The sequence below is a fragment of the Dreissena polymorpha genome, chromosome 10 (genome assembly GCF_020536995.1).
Source record: "Dreissena polymorpha isolate Duluth1 chromosome 10, UMN_Dpol_1.0, whole genome shotgun sequence".
NCBI classification, from domain to species: Eukaryota; Metazoa; Mollusca; class Bivalvia; order Myida; family Dreissenidae; genus Dreissena; species Dreissena polymorpha.
This window is the reverse complement of record NC_068364.1, coordinates 78,395,633-78,409,181: the sequence shown is the minus strand read 5'-3', so window position 1 is coordinate 78,409,181 and position 13,549 is coordinate 78,395,633. Positions and strand designations below refer to the sequence as shown.

The window sequence follows — 13,549 nt, the reverse complement described above, 5'->3', positions numbered from 1 at the left end:
TAATCTAGTACTGCGGGATTCTGTAATAATTGAGAGTCTGTTTCTGACGCATTCGACCGGTAATTGTATGTTTGATGTGTGTTTCAAACTTTGTTTTATAAATAGGTAAAGCTCAAAGTGACAGCCGTTGTTTACTTTAGGAGTAGCGGGCAATAAATACTTCCTTTGCCATTTGCAGTAAAATATCCTTGCACAGCGAATACTAATCGAAATTACGCCGTATCGTATGCTTATAATAATCCCGTATTAATTAAAAACGATTCACAATACCAGCTGCCATAATATCAATAACTATTTACACTACAGACCAAAGTAATACCAAATCACAGATTTGTGTAATCGGCTTGTATATAAGACGATCCGTCTGATTTCCTTTTTCTTTTATAATCATTGCGGCTGAAAAATATCTCTACCATTAATAACGCGCCGCCATGAAGCTGCTTTCGTGTTTTCTGATGTTATTCTCAGTTGCAATGGCACAAGGTAAGTAAATTTAAGCATATTTTTATTCCACAATTATCTGAAAGAAAAAACAAACAAAGATGCTCACCTTGTCATTGACAACTTGCAAATTTGCATATTATAGCCACATCTGTCTGCGGTTCTTTTTCAATGATGTGTAATAAATTGTATCATTTGATTTTGATAATGTTTCCATTTTCTGTTCTTTTTCAATGACATATAAATCCAAAGGAAGAAACATCAACAAATGATGTGAACAATGCACTAATAAAAATGTCTATAGGCTAACGATAAATTCGCAAGAATGTATTTTACATGGAATTTATCAATTTATATTCATTCAAATCTATATGTATATATGATATGAGTATAACGCTCGTTTCAATTGAGTTTTTGAACATATATGACGAATTATCACTCTTTATTTTATGCAAGTTTATTTAAATATAATACTTTAAGGTACACAGTAAATGTTTCTTAGTTTTGTAAACAATGCATAACTTTATCCAAAATTTAAAATGCATGTCTTATAGAATAGAGAAAGTCCGTTTTTATCATTTAACGTTTCACCGGTAAGCATTATAAATTATTCAAAACTTTATTATCAACGACCATGACAAATGATCACATATATCTTTATGCGTTCGTGTCACATTTTGCTTTGCCTTCGTTTTTGTTTATTTCTTGTGAAAATATGTTGACCTCATTTGCCTAATATGGCGTATTGGATTGAAATAAACACCTTCCATACCATATCGCTATTTGTTCGTATCACTGATGCGTATTTAATTGTTAAGCAACACGCATGTAAGAATAACCATGTAGAAATCGTCTTTGTTGCAAGTCTTTACAAAATCAAAGCATATAACGCTAAAAAACTACGACTCGCCATAAATGAAATATACCATCACGTCAACATATATGCTGTAGCATATTTTCACGAACATAAGCTGATTTCCTGTGGAAATGTTTTAAATTAAGGTATTTTACTCATGACAACCGCGTGCTATTTCTTATTTAAGAATTTGAGATTATTATTATATAGTTCAGAATTGCAGAAAACTGACACCAGAATATGAATACAATTTATCAACGTATACCAGTCTGCTGAGAAAAAAATCGGTTCCTGATTCTAATTGGCTGTATTATAAGATTTTTTCTCATTTATTAATGCACTCTTATGAAGTCATCAATTACACAAAGTAGAAATGTACAAAAGGAGTGGTTTAACGTTTTCATAAAGTACCAACTCTCTTAACCACACGCATGCACACATACTCAAACACATACATAAACATAAACGCATACACAGACAAGAAAAAAACATATGCAAGTAAATAACACAATATAAAAAATAAAAACATAGAAGTAGAATTTTGCATTTCTCTTATGATTAGTATACTTCCTTTCTCACATAAAAATTATGTTCATAAACACACACAATTACACGCGCACACACACATCACGCACACTCTCTCACACACAACATATATTATATTATTTGTTGAACAGTATGCATTATGCATAAATATAACAACAATGGTAATTTCGTTAATCCTGTGTTTCTGTACTTTACAATTACAAATACAGTTGATAAAGAACAAACGAAAAGACGAACATATACGACAACGATATTTTAGTAATTGTATGGGCATTGTTATATGAAAACTGTATATGAATATTATGTCTCAATTGAAAAATATTGATCCATTTTTTGTGTCTCAATTTTGTTTTTAATAAGGGCAATTTCTTCTTCTGTCTGTATCCTTAATTTCAAATAATTTAAAAATATGTTAAATTTTGAAATGCATTTCTTTATTTTCATATTGAATATGAATACTTTCATCAAAATGATCATAAAATTGAGAACTTCACTGTGTAATTTGATTTCTGTATTTCCAAGGAAAGCAGTTGTTTTATTTATTTCAATGTCAATTTTCACACGTTTAAGGAACGTTTGCAGTTCTGTCCAAAGAATTTGGCTATATGAACATTCCCAAAACAAATTATCGATTGTTTCAACGCTTTCTTGACAAAAATCACAGGGACTGCTATTTGTTAGTTTACATTTCGTAAGAAACTTATTTGTTGGAATGATTCTGGATAAGAATTTAAATTGAAAGTTGCGGAAGTAAGTATCAATTGTTGCTGTATATGGAAGTGTATATATTGTTCTCCTGTTGAGGTTTTCTTTTAAATTAAGGCATGAATTCCATTTTCTTCCTATACTGTCATCGATTTTACTTTGTGATTGTAACTGTCTATTGTAGAGAGTTTTGTTTACATGTTTAGAGTTTTCTATTAAATCAACAAACGTTGTCTCTGATATAGTAAATGCGTTGATTCCTTGCGTTTACAATGTTGATTTATATTCATTTGGTATAGCAGAAATTAGTGAGTAGAAGTTTAAAAATTCATGAGAGTCAATGTCGTATAAACATTTTAACGCATCAAATGTTTAATAAGTATCTTTTTGATATCTTTTTATTATAAAATACCCTAATCCACTGAATTATATGTGGCCCAAAATTGAGGTGATTAAGACATTTTATTATAACGAGATGGTTCAAATTATCGAATGCTTTCTCAAAGTCTGCAAAAAAATAGAAGTCCAGGCTTATTATGATTCTCTAGATATTCAATTACAACGAAAATTAACCTAACGTTTTCGCCAATAAATATGTTTTTCAAGAAACATGTTTGATCAAAACTTATTATAAGTGGCAGAACCTTTTTTATACGGTTTCCAATTGCTTTAGTTGCGATTTTGTAATCTATTTTCAACAAACTTATTGTTCGCAAATTTAAAATATTATCAAGGTTTTTAACTGATTTTGGAATAAGAGTTATAATACCTTGTTTTGTAAGGCAGTAAGTTCACCATTTTCAAAAGACTAATGTATAGATTTAATGTAGTGTTCTTTCAAGGTAGACCAATTTTTTTTGTAGAATTCAACGGTCAGTCCGTCAGAGCCTGGACTTTTATTGTTAGCCATTTTTAAGAATGCACACCCACACTCATAATCAGGTAATTTTCCTTCACATTGAGATTTATGTTCTTCACTGACTTTAATTATTTGCACCTGAAAGAAATCAGAATTGTCGTCTCGTTCATTTGTTGTTGTTTTTTTTAAAGTGGTTCATAATATGCTGCTTCTGCTTCTAGTATTTTATCTTTTGCTTTGAATATTTTTTCATTAACAATCAATTTATTAATCGTTTTTTTTCTCAGCCTTCCTTTTTTCTAAGTTTGCAAAATATTTAGATTTTTTTTATTTCCTTCTATTTTTATAGCTTTTAAATAATGGGTGATAAGTTGGTTCCTTTAACCTAGTTCCTTATTCCTTTTTCGAAAAAGAAATACGGAACTGTTCCTTATTCCTTATTCACGCGTAACCTATTTGTTATAGGGTTTAAAAGAACAATAATGCAAACATTTCTGAAGTAAATCAAAACAAAATAACTCGAATACATTTACTTTATGTGTAACGTTACATATTCATGTTTTTTCTTCGCGCTTGCATAGGATTTCTTGTTTAAACCAAACCGATATTTTTTATTTCGAATACTAATGTCACATCAACAAAATCTAAAGCATAAACTATTATTTTACATTTTTTGTGATTAGAAAATCAATCTTGTACATTTAAACATGTTTGTTTTTATTTAAAATCCAGTTCCTTATTCGAGGCTGAATAAGGAAAAAGGAACCAGTTCCTTATTCCTTATTCAAGCCGAATAAGGAACTGGAATTTCCTTACTTAAACATTAATGAAATTGATCCAAAAATTAATTACATATAAATGAACATATTATTTATATATTGGTTGTATATGTAAAATTATATTTGCACTACATTTCTGCTAAGTTTTAAGTGATGATTATCCAGTTCCACATTCAGTGTGAATAAAGAATAAGGAACTGGTTCCTTATTCCTTATTCAAATCGAATAAGGAACTGGAATTTTCTGTCTATAAATTATAAGTCAAAATGAACCAACGAGACGAATAACTCAACAAAAATTATAGTAAATGTATGTCGGGTGTAACAAATATTAATTGCAGTACATTTTCTACTTTGTTTTATTTAATTATAACACAGTTCCTTATTCGGTTTGAATAAGGAATAAGGAACTGGTTTCTTATTCCTTATTCAAATCGAATAAGGAACTGGAATTTTCATACTAAACAAAATATTAAAATGAACCAAAGGGACCAATAAATCAATGAAAATCATTGTAAATGTAGGTTGGGTATCAAAAAACATTAATTACAGCACATCTCTATTAAGTTTCATTTTATGACAACATAGTTCCTAATTCGGATAGAAAAAGGAATAAGGAACTGGTTAACGCATTGAAATCGCTTTGCATCCTTAATCATTTCATCCTGTAACTGTTTAGGTATAAGAATGGAATGGGATAGCTAAATCATGACTGGTATTCAGCTATCGAAAAGTCTTCTCTAGAAGTTAGGGTCAGGAAAAACTTCAAGAACTGTATCAGACATAAATTTGAAAAAATCTTACATTAAAAATAGCCAATAATAACGAATATATAGCTGTGCTATTCTAGAATGATCCGAATTTAAATATCCGAATTTATGGCCTCTGAATAGTGAATTGGCATAAAGTTAGTTCCTTATGCGGAAGACTGTATTTCGGAAAATCACATTTGGATATGTTATATTTAAGATGTAATATGGGTTATTTAAGCATGATTATGTTACATGGACGTATTCCGTCACATTTCTTTTTATGTTCTTTGTCACTATACACGCTGGAAACAAGTATTATGAAGAGGATAAGTATTGCCTTTCTCAAACATAAATTAAAAATAACAGAAATAATATAAAATGACGATGACAAACATGGTTTATGTAGGTTCGAAGTTAAATATATTTATTGCAATATATTTCAACATAGTATTATTTAATAATAACACAGTTCCTTATTCAGTGCGAATAAGGAATAAGGAACTGGTTCCTTATTCCTTATTCAAATCGAATTAGGAACTGGCTTTTTCATACTAAACAATCCCATTCCGTTCTTATACCTAAACAGTTACAAGGGGATATGATAAAGGATACAACGCGATTTTAATGCGTCAGCCAGTTCCTTATTCCATTTTTAATTCAAATAAGGAACTATGTTATCATTAAATGAACCTTATTAGAGATATACTGCAAATAATTTTTGTATACCCAACCTACATCAAAAATGATTTTCATTGATTTTTTGGTCTCTTTGGTTCATTTTAATAGTTTGTTTAGTAGGCAAATGCCAGTTCCTTATTCGATTTGAATAAGGAATAAGGAACAATTTCTTTATTCATTTTTTAATCCGAATAAGGAACTATGTATCATTAAATGAAACTTAATAGAGATGTGCTGCAATTAATGTTTTTTGATACCCAACCTACATGTACAATGATTTTCATTGATTTATTGGTCCCTTTGGTTCATTTTAATATTTTGTTTAGTATGAAAATTCAAGTTCCTTATTCGATTTGAATAAGGAAAAAGGAACCAGTTCTTTATTCCTTATTCAAACCTTATAAGGAACTATGTTATTATTAAATAAAACAAAGTAAAAATGTACTCCAATTTATATGTGTTACACTCGACATACATTTACAATAATTTTCGTTGAGCTATTCGTCTCGTTGGTTCATTTTGACTTATAATTTATAGAAAGAAAATTCCAGTTCCTTATTCGATTAGAATAAGGAATAAGGAACCAGTTCCTTATTCCTTATTCACACTGAATAAGGAACTGGATAATCATCACTTAAAACTTAGTAGAAATGTTTTGCAATTAGATGTTAATTTTTGGATCAATTTCATTGATGTTTAAGTAAGAAAATGCCAGTTCCTTATTCGGCTTGAATAAGGAATAAGGAAATGGTTCCTTTTTCCTTATTCAGCCTCGAATAAGGGACTGGATTATAAGTAAAAACAAACATGTTTAAATGTACAAGATTGATTTTTTTATCACATACATGTAAAATAATAGTATATGCTTTAGGTTTTGTTGATGTGAAGTTAGCATTCGGAATAAAAAATATCGGTTCGGTTTAAACAAGAAATCCTATGCAAGCAAGAAGAAGAAACATGAATATGTAACGTAATACATAAAGTAAATGTATTCGAGTTATTTTGTTTTGATTAACTTCAGAAATGTTTGCATTATTGTTGTAACCCTATAACAAATATGTTACGCGTGAATAAGGAATAAGGAACAGTTCCTTATTCCTTATTCGAAAAAGGAATAAGGAACTAGGAAAAAGGGACCAACTTATCACCCATCATTAGCTTTTTTCATAAAGTTGTTCTAGTTCTTCTTTTTTAGTTTTGATGTTTTTGTATTATTTTTTCAGTCAAGTCAGAGGAGTTATTTTTCATTAAATCCTCTTCTAAATGTTTGATTTATGAAATTAATGTTTCTTCGTTCTTTTTTGTTGTTTTATTTTTTGATGAACAATAGCTGATTGTTTCATTGCGAATATCAGTTTTTATAAGCTCCCACTTTGTATTTTGGTTGCAATTTTCGTTTAAGGATTTTATGTCATCTATACATTTTCTTGTTCTGTTTTGACATTCAGTGTCTAAATAGATTGAATTGTTGTAACCAGGTATAATTTCCAATAATTCTATCAAAGTAGTAGATTATCTACCTTTGACCACTGTGACCAAATGTCATAGCTGACTAACTTTAAATCAACTCAGTCAGGTGACCACTGTGACCAATTACAGCAGTTGATTGATTTTAAAACCTGTTCAGCCAGATTATTTTTCCCTCTCTTTTGCATTGTGTTCTGGACAGTCAAAGTGTCAGCAGTCAGTTTTTGCTTGAGCTGCAGATTTTTTTTATCTTCATTAGTATTACTTCTAACCAGGTTAGTACTAAGTGTATTAAACATGCAATACATTTTTGTACATTTTTGTATTTATTATATACTTTTGAATTGATTGCAAATGGGTAACGCTCTGTTTGTAAATACTTTGTATTGAGGTTTTGTGTATATACTTGTATTTGGGAGAGTACTGTGCTTTTCCATTTGTAAGTCCTATATGCAGTTATCACGCTCTTTCTATTGTGCACCATAAATCTAATGTTGCAGTTTTAACCATCACGAGGCAGTGAGACAAGAGAGGAGGACAGACAGATGTAAAAGCCCAAACCACATTTGGGCTTTAAAAGTCTTGATCCAATCTACAGAGAATTTTGTAACCCTACAGTGTTTCATCATGAACATTTTCTTATGAACACTATTATTAACTTGAATACAATATTATTGAAAGAAACTGTTTTAAGTTTTATATACTTGCCATAATGAAATTAGACATTGAACCCAACCAGAAAGACACTATATTACATTGTTAATTTTGAAATAACCAGAACCATTTCCTAATAATAAGTTGTCTACACTCATTTGTACAAGAGAATGTTCTGTTTTATACGCAGGTTTAATATTACATTTTGATATTATGTTACATAGGTTTTTAGATATTAAGAAAAAGTTAAGTCTACAAAAATGCGTGATTTACAATTAGAGTGCCAAATGAACTGTATTTTTTCTTGATGCTTTATTATCCAGATGTCACATAGATCATAAGTGTCAATCAAATCGTTTAAATATTCCCTGCATTGTAAATATGTTCTTAAATTGTCATTATTTTTGTCCAGTTCTGCATCTAAGACAGTATTGAAGTCCCCGCCTATGATACAGTTTGTATCGCTGTTCGCAAACAAGAAGAATTCGTTTAATTTTTTAAAAATGTATAAATCATCTTTATTTGGCCCGTAAATATTTGTAAGGGTGATTGATATGTTTTGAAATTTGATATCTGCAGTAATAAATCGTCCGATTATGATTTCATTGAAATATGATAATTCTATATCACTCTTTGGGTGTAGAATTATTCCTTCACCTTCGCTGTTGGTTTTGCTGCCACTATAGACAAAATGACCAGGCCAGTCATGCTTCCATAGCTCAATATTTTGTTTTGTCAAATGTGTCTCTTGTAACATAAAAATAGAGTAATTCGAATTCGAAGAATTCGAAGCCATTCAAATAGTTGGTTTCTTTTCTCTTTATTTCCTAAACGACAACTCTGAGTGGAGATTACGGAGGTTGCTCAAAGATCTTAAAGACATTATGACAGGGGAGGGCACTGTGCAATTGCCTTATCAAAGGTTACATTACACTTAATCATTTGGTATCCCTCCGTGGTTCATACGAAAGTAGTGCCTATTTCTAAGAGTTCATATTATCTTCTTGAATACAATCCATTTAACAATGTGAGACAGGTTCGTTGTGGTTATTTCTTATATTCTGTATGTTTCTGGAGTGCTTTTATACCTAGGATTGGAAACTAACTTTTAAGATGAACTTTTGTGAGGGTGGGGGGTCTTTTGTATAGGGCTTTTGTCGAAATGGGGCTTCCGAAAAACTGTTTTCTACGGAGGATGCATTCGAGAGCGATTTACTTTCTAATAAATTGCGAGACGGTGTGTTTTTGATTGCAATTATTTGAAGAGTACATATCCATCTTTTAAATGAGACCAGGTTCGGAAAAAAATGATACGACGGTAAGGCAAGAAAAATGCTTTGAAAGTTTTATAATGGGACCCTATGTGAATTTAAATTAGTGTAATATAACCTCAAAGGGTACACAACGTTTTCGGGTTGCAGTATTAAACACACATTGTATCGCCTCACACTCAAACTACTAAACCAAGAAATATCCTATTTTAATTATAAATGGTATGAATACTAAGCAATTAAATACTCCATTTAAATTGTTATAAACATTACTTTGGTCAAGGACAAAATGAGGTTAAATGATATGGGGCAATAGGGCAAAGTTCTCAACAGCAACTAGTATCCAAGAGCGGTAGCAAGGGTTGTTGGTGCAAAAGGTATTGAAACCTATCACGGACAGAAGGATATACACAAAAGAAGACGGGTGGATACCATATGCCTCACATTTCCAAAAGCCGAAAACATAAAGCACATTAATATTGTTCGTGTAATTTTTCTAATTTATACCTTACAGAGAGCACGTGCAAACGACTAGTTTGTGTGAGGGCTCCGTGTCCATACTACGTGTGCTTGTTTCCGCCAGGGTTGAGTTGCAGGTAAGCTTCTTGGTCTAAATGTGCATGATTTATTGTCGCAAAATGACTGAGTATATAATAAGCCCATATATCTTAGCACGATATTTAGATACCCATCACACCAGCAAATGATTCAAATGTAAATAAGATTTGTGATTATTATTATTTGCTAATACTGGACTACATACACAGCCAAAAGATGTGTTAAGGAGCCGTTTTGGGTACTTTAATGTACTTGACATTCACGTTATGATCTATGTTTAATTATTTATTTACGAATTTGTTGTAAACGGGTTAAATACAATTAAAAATAAATTTGTTACAAAGCAATTCCTCTGGATAGTCTTTGATAGGCTCAAACACAATAATTTTTAGCTCTGATGTTTATTATAACCGCGGTTGTCATATGTCAATAGATTGGTGAAATAAAAAGTTATAACCTGCCATTAAATAAATTAATTATGCACATGAACAATATTTGATTACAATCATGTTTTAATCGAGATAATAGAATCCAAAACAACAGATAATGGTATTAATTTGTATTTTTGCTTTGGAAAAAAAACCTCAAATTTCTTAATATAAATAAAAGTATGCAAATGCATAGAAGTCTCTACATATCTGCATACATTTCTTGTAATGTCGAGCTCCTTTTACCTATCTTAATTGTGTGACTATCGAATATAAACATGAAAATAAATTAATCAAAATTGTTCAATAACTTGAGCAACATAGCATTAGTGTTCAAAAATATTTGTGGTTAACCACTACTAGAATGCGCGGTTGTCAGAAGGATCGCGTAAACATGGGGCCGTCCATAAAGTACGTCATGCTCCAGGGGTTTGTGACAGGGGAGTCACGCATGTATCTATTTTTAATTGTATTTCTAACATATTTTAATTAGTTTGATGGCAAAAAAGCATGAACTGCGTATCTCCTGAATGTGTTGTTCACGATTCTTATATTTCATGTATAGCCTTGCTTTCGTCATTCCGGAAGTAATATATTTATTATGGTGTCCGCTGCATAATTTTGTATGTTGTGTAAAAAGATTGCATAGTCGGAAGATTATGTAAATCGTGACCTCCCCTATTGTAAATGAAAAAGGAGCAGTTAAAAGATATGTATTATATAATTGTCAAGTCTGTTTTTTTCAATGTTTGTTTTCTAATTCAATCTAGATTAAGTTACTGCTTTAATGAATAACTATGACAACTGTTGACCATTAACTTTTCTACTATGTAAGTTATTTTAATAATGGCTAATTGTATGCGTTTTTAGTGGAATTTTTGTTCATACAGTTAAATTGTGAAGTGTGGTTTATATAAAATGTTATTAGGTGGTCAAACAAAGCGTGAAGTACTTTATGGAACGCCACCATGCACTTAATGGAGCCTGATTGGTATTGTCGGCTCGGGTACTACTTACATGTACCCCGGTTACTCTTAAGTATACTTATATGTACCCCTGGTACGGTAAATATACTTAAACGTACCCGGGAATTTTAACGCTAAATCGGTCGTTGTCGGCTTTTTTAGAAATTAATAATGTTCTCATTTATGTAAATTTTCCGTTAAATGGCCTCTATATTATCGAAACGCATACTCAAAAAGCATTTTTTGATGCATTTTTTTTTAAAGAGAAGTTTGTTTAAGATAAACAATATGGTTTTACGGTAATCGGTAGCGCGTTCTACGACAACGGCTTTTGGGCTGGAATACAACTCGGGTACAGTCTGATATCGACCGGGTACGTTTAAGTATATTTACCGCACCCGGGGTACATGTAAGAATACTTAAGAGTACCCGGGGTACATGTAAGTAGTACCCGAGCCGACAATGACCAATCGAGTCTTAATGGAGGGAAAACTGGGCGCTTTACATCGTTATGCTTTGCAGTTATCTTTTGAATATGTGAAACTGTTCTGAACCCTCTTAAATAATAATAGCTTTCTAATATTTAAAGGATACATTTCAGCAATATAAAAAAAATAAACAAAACAAAGAACCAATTAATTAAATATACCAGTCCGCTAATATATGCCATGTCAAACATTTCGGTACAGTTTTCAAATGAAAACAACAACAACAAAAATTCAGCGAAATCACACTTGACTAAAACCACGTTTTTTGAGCGAATTTTGTGTAATGCATGTAATTGATTGAGGAATAAGATTGCTGGGTTTTAAAACACATTTTTTTCCTGCACGCTTTTATATGTATACATTCAGATTGAAAGTCCGTCATCGGTCTGTATGCGTACATTGTTTAATGACATTCTTTGTTTGTACAGCATAGATAATTTCTGGTCAGACGGGAATCGACGTGTGCCCTGCTGGTTCGAAGTGTTGCGTACAGACCCTGATCCTTTTCTTGCATAGCGAAGAAATTATCACTGTGGAAACGTCATACAGATGAGCTAAAAATGTTGGCCATCTAAATAAATGGTTAACACATTTCACAGTTTTGCGTTTGTTTTGAAAAGAATAAGTAACTAATCTACCAATGGTTCAGTAATTAATATTAATTGGAAACGAATCGGGATATGGTTCGCAGAAAAATCAACAATGAAAACACGGTTACCAAAGTTTGTTCTTGTGTAAATATTAAATGGGAAACAAATAATTATTGTCATTTTAAACATGTCCTTTACTAAATGTTATAAACTTGAAGATATTCATTTGACAAGGATTTAAGATGGCATGGCATTTGTTATCTGTACCCATGGGATGACAGTACTAGATACAAATGCGACCTTCATAACAAGTTGACGAACCTTGATGTTTGTTGAAGTTTAAATGGAAAACATGACCTCAATGATAGGCACGATTTAATGAATGCAATAATCTCGCCCAGTTACTGTTTGCTGTTCCGGCTGTACATCTGCGTAGAAGGCAAACTGACGCGAAACGTGTCAAATCGAAATGAATATTGTAATTAACATTCAATTATATAAGTGGGGCCGACGGTTTCGACAAAAAGAAAACGATTATTAGAGTCGCGTTCTGAGAACACTGGACATAATGCATGTGCGTAAAGTGTCGTCCCAGATTAGCCTGTGTAGTCCGCACAGACTTATCAGGGACGACACTTTCCACCTAAATTGAATTTTTGCTAAGAAGAGACTTCATTTTAACGAAAAATGTCATAAAAGCGGACAGTGTCGTCCCTGATTAGCATGTGCAGATTGCACAGGCAAACCTGGGACGACACTTTGCGCACATTCATTATGCCCAGTTTTCTCAGAACACGACTCATTAGATCACTTATTCGGCCTACGGTTAATTATATATGTAAAACTAGTTTTCATGCTCAATATTGCATAGTATTATCAATTATACATTTAAAGTTTTACGAGGTTTACAATAAATAATTTCTTCAGTTTCTAGTCACTGTTAATAGATTTGCACAGCGAGACCGTGCCGCCTCGTTTAACAGACCACACGATTACATCTTTGTTGCATCAATTTAATTGATATGTCCGCTCTACATTGATAAATCTACATGCAAAACTTATCTGTAATGCATGAACATAAGTATCGTTTTATGAACAGTTGATAGTAACATTTTCGACCTTAAATCGAAATAAATATATATATATGTTATAAAATCTTATCAATATCAATAAGATTTGTCGTCGTTTTTTGCGTGAAAGAAGTTCGTGAAAAACACCTAACACGAATCAAGCATGACGCTCATGCTACAAAAATAAACACTTATCAAATTAATGTTGGATATATAAAATGAGCTGCAAATCAATTAGCTAAAGAAACTTCAGCGTACAGTTTACATAGTATTGACAGACCCGTACAGTCGCGCCAGTCAAAAATCATAAAAAGCGACATTTAAAGTTATGGTAGCCAGAACTACAAATCAATGTGTTGTGTTTTTGTATTTTCACATTTGTTCAATTCATAAATTAATCTGAAAACAGTATATATGTGTATTTTAGCGAGAAAAACACGTTT

The 13,549-nt window shown here is 31.5% G+C and overlaps 1 long non-coding RNA gene across 1 annotated transcript; it reads left to right on the top strand.

The window, feature by feature from the left end:
- Positions 1-392: 392 nt before the first annotated feature.
- LOC127847001 (uncharacterized) lies at positions 393-12,033 on the top strand. The gene is made up of 3 exons (XR_008033779.1): positions 393-483; positions 9,522-9,603; positions 11,875-12,033. It is a non-coding gene; the product is annotated as an uncharacterized LOC127847001 (long non-coding RNA).
- Positions 12,034-13,549: the final 1,516 nt, after the last annotated feature.